The sequence below is a fragment of the Vombatus ursinus genome, unplaced genomic scaffold (assembly GCF_900497805.2).
Source record: "Vombatus ursinus unplaced genomic scaffold, bare-nosed wombat genome assembly UNPS02011014.1, whole genome shotgun sequence".
In the NCBI taxonomy this organism is placed as follows: Eukaryota; Metazoa; Chordata; class Mammalia; order Diprotodontia; family Vombatidae; genus Vombatus; species Vombatus ursinus.
The window spans coordinates 12,537,649-12,546,843 of record NW_020950792.1 but is presented as its reverse complement, the minus strand read 5'-3'; the positions used below and the strand labels follow the sequence as shown (position 1 = coordinate 12,546,843).

General features: G+C 37.0%; 1 pseudogene; it reads left to right on the top strand.

Moving 5' to 3' along the window:
- Nucleotides 1-6,147: 6,147 nt before the first annotated feature.
- LOC114038429 lies at nucleotides 6,148-8,855 on the top strand (annotated as a pseudogene).
- The last annotated feature ends 340 nt before the right edge of the window (nucleotides 8,856-9,195 follow it).

Sequence of the window (9,195 nt, the reverse complement as noted above, 5' to 3'; positions counted from 1 at the left end):
AATTTTAAGCTCAAAAGTATATAGAAGTGATTGTTGATAAATCAAAATAAATTAATTAAAAACAGTTGAGAGATTAATATTGAATAATATATAACAAAACACTTTATTATATTGTGCAACTTCTAAGTGCTGCAGTACATAAGTGGAGTTCTGGATATCTATCCAGTGATTAGCACAGTGCCTGGCATGTTGTAGGAATTTAATAACTGATTATTGACTGAGTGATTGCAGCAATTGTGGGAAGGTGTTTAGAACAGAAGAGTAGACCTTTGAATGGATGAAGGAATTAGATGGAAGAGTCAAAGGAAGATATTAGAAGCATTGTGGAATTTCAGGAAGTGAGTTATTGAGGCTGTTGCATATGTTACTTAGGAGAGTGATGATAAGTGCATGAAGGATAGGTGTTGAGAGAGGAAAAATGAAATGATATGATTGGGTTTTTATAGGCAAAGAAATTTAAATTTGATGGTGTAGATAAGAGGGAGCTATTAATTATATCAGAGGGGTAAATTAATTTTTGCAAAAATGAACAAACTTAAACTTTCAAATATATAAAGGATGAATTATAAGAAGATGAATCTGAAATCAGAAAAGTATTGAAAAGATTCAAAGAGGATAAAAGACCAATGTGGAGGCAATGAGACTGGTAGGGATGGAGGAGAGAGAGAGAGAGGATAAAATATATTTGTGAGGTGGAAAATTTACAAAACTGATTAGACTTGGGAAATGAGAAAGACAAAAAAGTTCAAGGTTTCAAGTCTAGTTATTGGGAAAATGTTGCAAATTCTTTGAGAGAAAAAAAATGACTTGCAAGAAAGGAATAATGTATTTATTTTTGAATAAGTTGAGTTTAATAAGACTACAAGACACCTAAGAGAAAATGTTCAATTGGAGAAAGAACTTGTATGAGATGTTAAGAGATATAAATGAACAATAAAAGCCACAGGCATCATTGAAGTCATGTAATTGACTGGCCCTTTGGAGGAAGTGTATAGAGAGAATAAAGAATTAAGGACTGACTATTACAGAGCACCCAATGTTTGGAAAAGGGAGAAATAAGAGGATAGTAAAAGAAATAAGAGTTTCCAGGAATGGTAGTATAAAAAATCAGCATAGCAGATTAACAGAGCCTTATAAAGAAGATAATTGCAAGAAGGGTGGTAATCTACTGAGGAAAATTCTATCATCTCATGACCACTTCCATTGAATTCCTCAGTGAGTTAATGCCTACTTCCAAAACCCCATTTTTGTATTGTTTTGTTTCAACTTGATTTATGACAATATCCAGGACCTTTTTGAAATACCATCAATACCATTTTCTAATTAAATTTGAAGACAGTTTTGTTTTGTTTTGATTTTACAATTTGACGATGACAACAACAGCAACAAAACTTTATGTATCTTTCCTAATTGAGATAATAAGAACTTTAATGTGAGGTGTAGAGTAACTAGGTGGCACAGTGGATAATAGATCACTGCACCTGAAGTCAGGTAGACCCGAGTTCAAAGCAGAGCTTAGACACTTACTATCTCCGTGACTTTGAGCAAGTCACTTAACCCTATTTGCTTCAATTTACTCATTTGTAAAATGAGATAGAGAAGGAAATAGCAAACCACTCAAGCAAAGAAAACCCCAAATGGGGTCACAAAGAGTCAGACACAATTGAAATGACTGAACAATAATTTGTAAGGTCTAAAATACCTTTTTCTCCTTGCACCATAAACACAGCATTGTATTTGTTGTTGAGCTATTTTCTTGGATTTTGAATATGTAGATGTAACCTTGGTTTACAAGGGAAGGTTAGATGCTTAATTCATGTACAAATAATAAATGATAGCAATGATACAATATTCAAGATCCTTCAATTTCATTCTTCTTTGAACTAAAAGAAAGGATGTTCCATACTGTTCTACATATCTGCCTTCTACAGAATGTCTGCTATTGAACTTAAATTTGAACTATAAAGTTTTAATGAAGAAAAAGCTAATAAAAATGATCACCAATCCTTTACAGCTTATACCTCAGCCATCTATTCCATCACTTTGCTATTAAAATGTTTACATTATGAAATATAGTCTGACTAACAGTATAGCACAAGAAGGTTACATGGGATACTTTCTCCTCCTAATATATCATCTTTTTTGGGGAACAAAAGAAAAATTCAAAAACTTCAGAAGCTTTATAATTAACATTTGTATCTACTATGCCTTCTCTCATTCTTTGGCTTTGTTGGAAAACTCTAAAGAATTAATTTAAATTAGTCCATTCTTCCTCTTTTACATAGAGGATGAAAAAAGATGAAAGTTGAGTGGATGAAGGCTCTTCTTTGAAATAGTTGTCTAACATGGGCAGACAAATCATCCTCCCATACAAATGGCAGGGAAAGTTTTTGAGTTCACTTTCTATTGTACTTTCAGAAATTCCAGTGCCTCCATATTTTTTCCTGATAGAACTGGCATCAAGGCAGAAGGTATGATGTTAGAAAAATAACAAATTTCTGTGATTTCAGTAATACTCACCCTTCGCAATCATCACTGCTTCTTCAGTTAGTGTTGCCAACCTTCTAGTCCCCACTCACCTTTGAAACTGCTACAAATATTCTATTTGGTTTCCTGAAAAGTCTCATTTTAAGACACAATACTAAATAGCATGACAACATTGCCAACAATAAGTTTTAAAATACACACATGCCCCATACTTATATTTTGGCTCATTTTAAAATTCTACTCCTCCCATACCTCAGGTAAAATCAGAAGTGTTACAAAAAATTTGTTCTTTTTGTAATTCTTCAAAGAGCTAAAACTTTCAATGGAGATCATTTCCACAAATTACACCCTTCTTCATGTACAGATTCATCCCTAAGACATAATATATTAACCAATATATGACAAATAAGTCACATGAAGCCATTTAAAAAATAAATAGATAATATTACCTAAAACTTCATGCTAATATGCTTGAAATGCTAATGTGTTCATGTATTTATTTCTGGAATTAGCAGCCAGATATGAGCTACATCAGGAAAAAATATCATTTCAATAATAGTAACACTTAGAAGTCCCTTTAGAGACATATTTAATTTCTCCATTCCACCATCAGCATTCCCAGAATTCCAAATGCTACCTAGTTTCCTTTTTTGAATGCTTATCAAGCTAAAATTATAACGAAATATTAAAGAAGGTATGACATGGTGAAACAGAATGGATGAGAAAAATCCAATAAGTGAGGGAAAGCAAACAAAACAAACAATATGGACTCTAAATGGTACAAATTCTAACAGTGTAACACTGAACATTAGTCTATGTGCCCATCATTATGGGATATGGATTCTCCAAGTAATGGCAGAAAATAGTTCTTGTAAACACAAAGCCTATAATTCAATCATTGGTGTAAACAATTCATAATTAAAATAATCAGTGATTAATTGGTTTAATATAATAAACAAGATAAGGGAGAACAAATAGAAGACCTTCAATGTTAGACTAAGTGACTTTTAAAAGTTGGTTATTGTGATCATTAAAAGTTTTTAAGAATACAGGTGACACTAAAAACAATGATAAGGTAGCATAATTCTAAGTGATTATCACATATGAGTTATTGACTTGGTCCATATACTGGCCACATTCATAAAATAGAAATATTTAGAATTTTAAAAATGAATAAAATCATTGTGCAAGTAATAGGTTTTTAATAGTTACACTGTATGTAGTATTTTTTGCATTATTTCAAAAGAAAGATGCTTCATTAAAAAAAAAATCACCTCTCTCCATTTCTTCACTTTCATTATTCTCTTACCAAGAGTAATGTCACAAGTTGAATTTAGATTTTATACGAACTAGACCTTAGGAAATGTTGGTCTATATTTGGAAAGATAATCTCAGATTCCACATACTTTGATAGTTATTAACGAAGACCTAAGAAGTATCCTGAAATTATTGTCATTTAGATATGCTAAAATAAATAGTCAGAGGATAAATAGCCAAGAAAGGCCTGGAACAGGTGAGAAAATGTTTTTATTAAAAGTATCTACAAACAGCATAATGCTATCTTGGCACAACATTGAGGGGAAAGCATTGATAAATTATCTGGAAGGGAAACTGACTGAAGTTAAAGAAACCCTGAGTGTTTCCTGACAGGATTGTTTGCTTGGACATAGTCTCACAGAAACCCATAATATTTCTTGACATAGTGCTAGCTAGGCCTGAAGCTTTAAAAAATCCCATTGTTCAAGCTCATAATATCTTAACATATTAGTGGGATACCTTGCTTTGAAAAAAGTATTTAAAGTAGGCCGAGGTGTTTAATTCCAAAGTGTCCATGGATAGCTTCAAGAGAGCCCATGAAATTGGATGGGAAGAAAAGCATTTTATTTTTGTTGGTAATCAACCAAAAATAGGAACATTGTTATCTATGCCCCTCAATAACTGCATAATTTGAAAATCTGATAGGTTGAGGAAAATCATTTGAAGAAGTTGTCTTTTGTTATACTTACATTGTTATCAGTGATACCTTTGTTACATCTGTAGTCCATTCCCATAAAGATAAATTAAATTAAAAAAAGTAGTTGTGTGGGAAATACTAATAGCTGATTTTTTCTTTTTCTTTCATTTAGAGAGGAAAAAGAAGACACTTTCTGTGATATAACCCATTCCTTTGGAATCTTTCCCTAATTAATCAACAAGCATTTTTTAGGGGTGAACTATGTGCTAAGGGCCATGGTAAGCCCTGGGGTGAAAAAAAAAAAAAGCAAAGTCAGTCCCTGACTTCAAGGGGCTTACATTTTAATGGGGGAGGATTCATATAAATGTACACACATACATACATGTATCTCTGTATGTATATATACATATTATGTGCATGTGCACATGCACACACACATAGATTACATACACACATACATATATTTCCATTTTTCTCTAGTGCTCTCACTTCATTTATGCAAAAAATAATTAACACTTGCTTTATCTCCTCCAGAAATTCTAGTTGAATTTGTGCTCATGCTGTGTTTTTCTTTGAGTCTTTTTGGAGTTTTTCTTTTCTGCATTTGCATCTTAAGTGACCCTGTTACCAAAATAGCTATTTATTATTCAATTTTATTTTGTTTATTTTTCCAGTCTTCTTTCTGACTTCAGATTTTATGTTAAGGCCAGACTCAGTGAACTTCTGGAGGGAATGTCTGTGATGGTCTTACTGCTTATCATGGGGTATTGATTCTTGTGTTCTGCCACTTCAGGATCTCAGGGACAGCTCAACCTAGAGACTTCTATGTTTTTTAAGTTTTTAGTTTCCCCAAAGTGATCTGACCTAGTACAAGTTTAATTCCTTCCCCATAAGCTGAGCTCTACAAATTCCCTACATGGGTTTGAGATGGAGCAACACACTTAATGGCTTTCAACCTTTGAAATTTCAGTAAACTGCTATTGTATTCCACCATTATAAGTTTTCTGGTTACTTTCACCTTTTGTACTTTCTTCTGTTTTGGCACCTGGAATAGTAACATCATCACTCTCAGCATCATCAGTTTCATAGCAATCGTTGTTATCTGTACCACCAGTACCTTCATTACTATCTTGATCTTCATCTCCCATCCCTGTATCTTCTTCATCATTATCCTCATCCTCCTCGTAGTCCTCATGTTTACCATCATTTTCATCATCATCATTGTCTTCATCATCATTGTCTATCACAATGCTGTCATCTCCTTTAGACAGGGCATCCTGGCAAGAGGTTGAAGTCTGCTGATCTGACTGCAGGGGTCCAGGATTGATTTGAAGAGACTGAGAGGTTTCCTTACTGTCCTCCATAGGAGTATAATCGCCTTGAGTAACTTCCTCTTTAATAGAATCTTGTGAATCCTGTTCATTTAAATTTCATTTTTTGCCTCTTTACAAAATACAATTTTCTCACTCTTTTCATTATTCATTTCTTTCTTTCTGATTACCCTATACTCTGACTCCCTGACTCATGACATTATCTAGTCTCTTCTTCTCTTTCTATTTTTCATTCAATCAAAGTTTCCCAGGTATCCATTATAGGCTCTTTCCTAAAGCACTTTCTGCTATTGTCTTACAGGGCTTATCCCATGAATTCCCCTTTTCCATTGTGCCCCATTTCTAGAACAATGCCAATTATTGAAGGTGTCATAGATGGACATTGCCCTTAGGTAGGGCCCCTGCCTTACCATGGGTCTGATTATCATCTCCAGGCAACATTTGCACGGAAATCTCCCACTTGGGTTAATGTTCTATTCCTTCGGGTGCAAGTTTCCCTAAGGGGTGCCAACCCCCTTTATCCAAAGACAAGAAGGCTTTTCAGGTACTAAATTCACTAGGCCTCACCCAGTCCCCTTTTCCCTTCATTGACCATCTCTATTTACTCATAGATGCATTAATCAGTGGAACCCCTTTCATCTCCAAGTAAGGCATCTTTTCTTTACCTATTCAACCTGTTTAATCTGCCTCCAATTCATCTTCCTCATCTTTTCTCTTGTAAGCTTTTATCTTTCTGAGACCACAGAGGTCATTCTTCTCACGTTGCTAGCTCTTGATTTGACCCCTGTATATCACTCACTCCTCTTCAGTCCCCTGCTCCTTTCTCTACCTGTTATGCACTCAACTATAGGCAGTGTTGTCAGGTTTTGTCCATAACAAAGATACCCTGTCCACCTTTTCACTGATACCTCTGTTAGAATTATGCCTTCACCCCTGCTCTCTTGTGTACATTTAGAAAGGATTTTCTTAGTGGTCTCTCTGTTGTGATTCTGTTATTGTTGCTGTCCTTGCTTGAATGCATTTACTCACTCTTCCTACATTTCTACGGTTTGGGGTGTTCAAGAGGTAAATAATCTGTTCAGCTCTGGTTTTCTTTCAAAAAATGTTTCAAACTTTTCTTTCTTATTGAATACTCTTGTCATGAATTACTAAGCTTAGATTTGCAGGATTGGCCATCCTGGGCTACATTCTGAGATTCACTAATCTTTCAGATACATTCCATTCTCTCTTCCTTTTGCTAGTAGGTATTAAATAGTGTTAGGTTATTTGTCTTTCCTTTGTATTTGACAGTCTTCCTCTAGAAAACTTTTAGAACTTGTCATTTCTGAATTGAATTTCTAAATTTAACTGCTATGTCTTGGAATTTGCAGGGCTTTGGGTTTTTTTTGGGGGGGGAGGTTGGTTTGTTTTTTTCTATAGGTCATCTGTGAATTCTTTCAATTAGATTTCATTTTCTATGTTCAGAAGTTCTAGACAGTACTATTATTTCCTTCATTGTGATACTATTTTTTTTTTATCCTGTTGGATTCTTCTGAGAACATGTGGTTCCATGTTCTCCTCAAATTCCAAAGGGTTCTCTTTCTCATCAAGTGTTAGATCATTTTCTTTTATTTCACGGTATTTACTTTTTCATGTCTGAACTTGTTTACTAAATCTGGAAGGCATATTTCCTTCTATTGTTCCTGCTTTTCCTGTTGATATATCTATTCAAGTTAAAGGTCTTTGGGATTTCTTCTTCATGAAATCTTTCTTTGGTCATTATATTTTTTTCCACCTTAATTTTCCTTATCACTCACTTCCTGAATCATTTCCCTTCCACTGTGGTTTCCTTGGGGAGTAGATCTCAATGTACCTCAGTTCCCTCTCAAACCAAACAAGTCATGCTTCACCAGCCTAGGTCTCTGCTCCCAGTGACTTTTGGCTGGTCAGAACTGGTCCCAGATGAAAGCTGTGCTCTTTCCTTCAGGCTTAGTAGAGTGTTAAGCAGACGGCTGCACCCCCCTCCTTCCCCCCCCACCACACCCACAGTGTCCTGTACTGGTCACATTTCCCTGTACTCTATTACACAGTTTTCTGTCCCAGAACCATCACAGAACCTGTTTTCCGCAGTACTAGCAGTGTAGAACTCAGTAGTGCAGGTGCTTTCAGGTAGCATTTCCCAACAAGCTTTAACTCTTGAAAGGCTGTGGCCAAGTTACCTATAAAAACACAAGAAAACTGGCCTCCTCCAGGGCCGTGGAGGCCGCAGTCATGGGATTGGGAGAAGGGTCCCTAGTGCCAGAGTCGGATGTCTCCTGCCCTCCCGACCTGGAACCCGGCTCCTGCAGCTGCCTCGGGGTGTTGCTCACTCTCACGCAGGTCGGGCCTTGGGCTCCAAGCAACACCTGGAAGGCTGGTCTGAAGCTCTGTTGGCCACCTTGACCGCGCTCTGCGCAGGCGTGCTGTTCGCCGTCCCCACAGACACGCTGTATTGCGTGACTTGCTCGGCCTGCTGCTTCACAGCCCTCGGGGCGGTGTACAGCCTCAAAGGCTGCTGCCAGACCAAGCCGGTGGCCATGTGCCTGGGCCACATGGCGGGCCAGGTGAAGGTCCCCCGAGAGCTCCTGGAGGATCTGCTGCCTGGTCCTGTGACCCTGGTGATGGAACTTCAGGTGAGCTTAACAAGGACATGAGTCCTTTCACCCCACTTTTAGGTATTCGGATACCAGATCACACTTTCATTAGAGATTTGGCTCAGAGGTTCTGAGGACTGGGCGCCTTCACCAGTGCCAACATTAGCTCACAGCCACATTCATTTAATGTTAAAGAGTTCCAGCATCTCTGGCCTCAGTTGTCCTAAGTCATTGATGGAGGACTCATATGAGAGGTAAAAAGTCCTGAATGTCGACTTGGCTCCACTGTGGTAGACTTGTCAGTTCCATGGAAAATACAGAATTATCCCACTGGGCTGTGCAAACTTCTGCAGCTTGGAGCTATGGTCTTCAAGGTACTGGAAAGAAAGATGGAGGAGAGACAAGGCTGCAGGAAGAGATCTTCATGTAAGCTGTTGTCACGTCTGGCAGACATTTTCAAATAGTTTGTAGGAGAATCTGGTGACAAAGGTATCTAAGATTTTCCCAAACAGATCTTGAGACTAGGCCTGTAGCCAACTTATCTTCGTCAGATACCATATACATATCCTTCCTCAAAGAATAAGCTCATATACCATTTTGGTGCAGCAACAGTTGACAATTACTTTTGCCTCTCCCTGACACTACCCACTTTTCCCCTACTCTTTCACTACCCTCTCCATCCCACCTCATATCTTTCAATGAACTGGCAGACTTAACTTTACAGTCAATTGAGTAGTCCTGGTGGAATTTTAGAATTGTTTTTTCACACCAAAAACAGGTCCACATGTGCTTTCTCATATCTAAGTTGGCT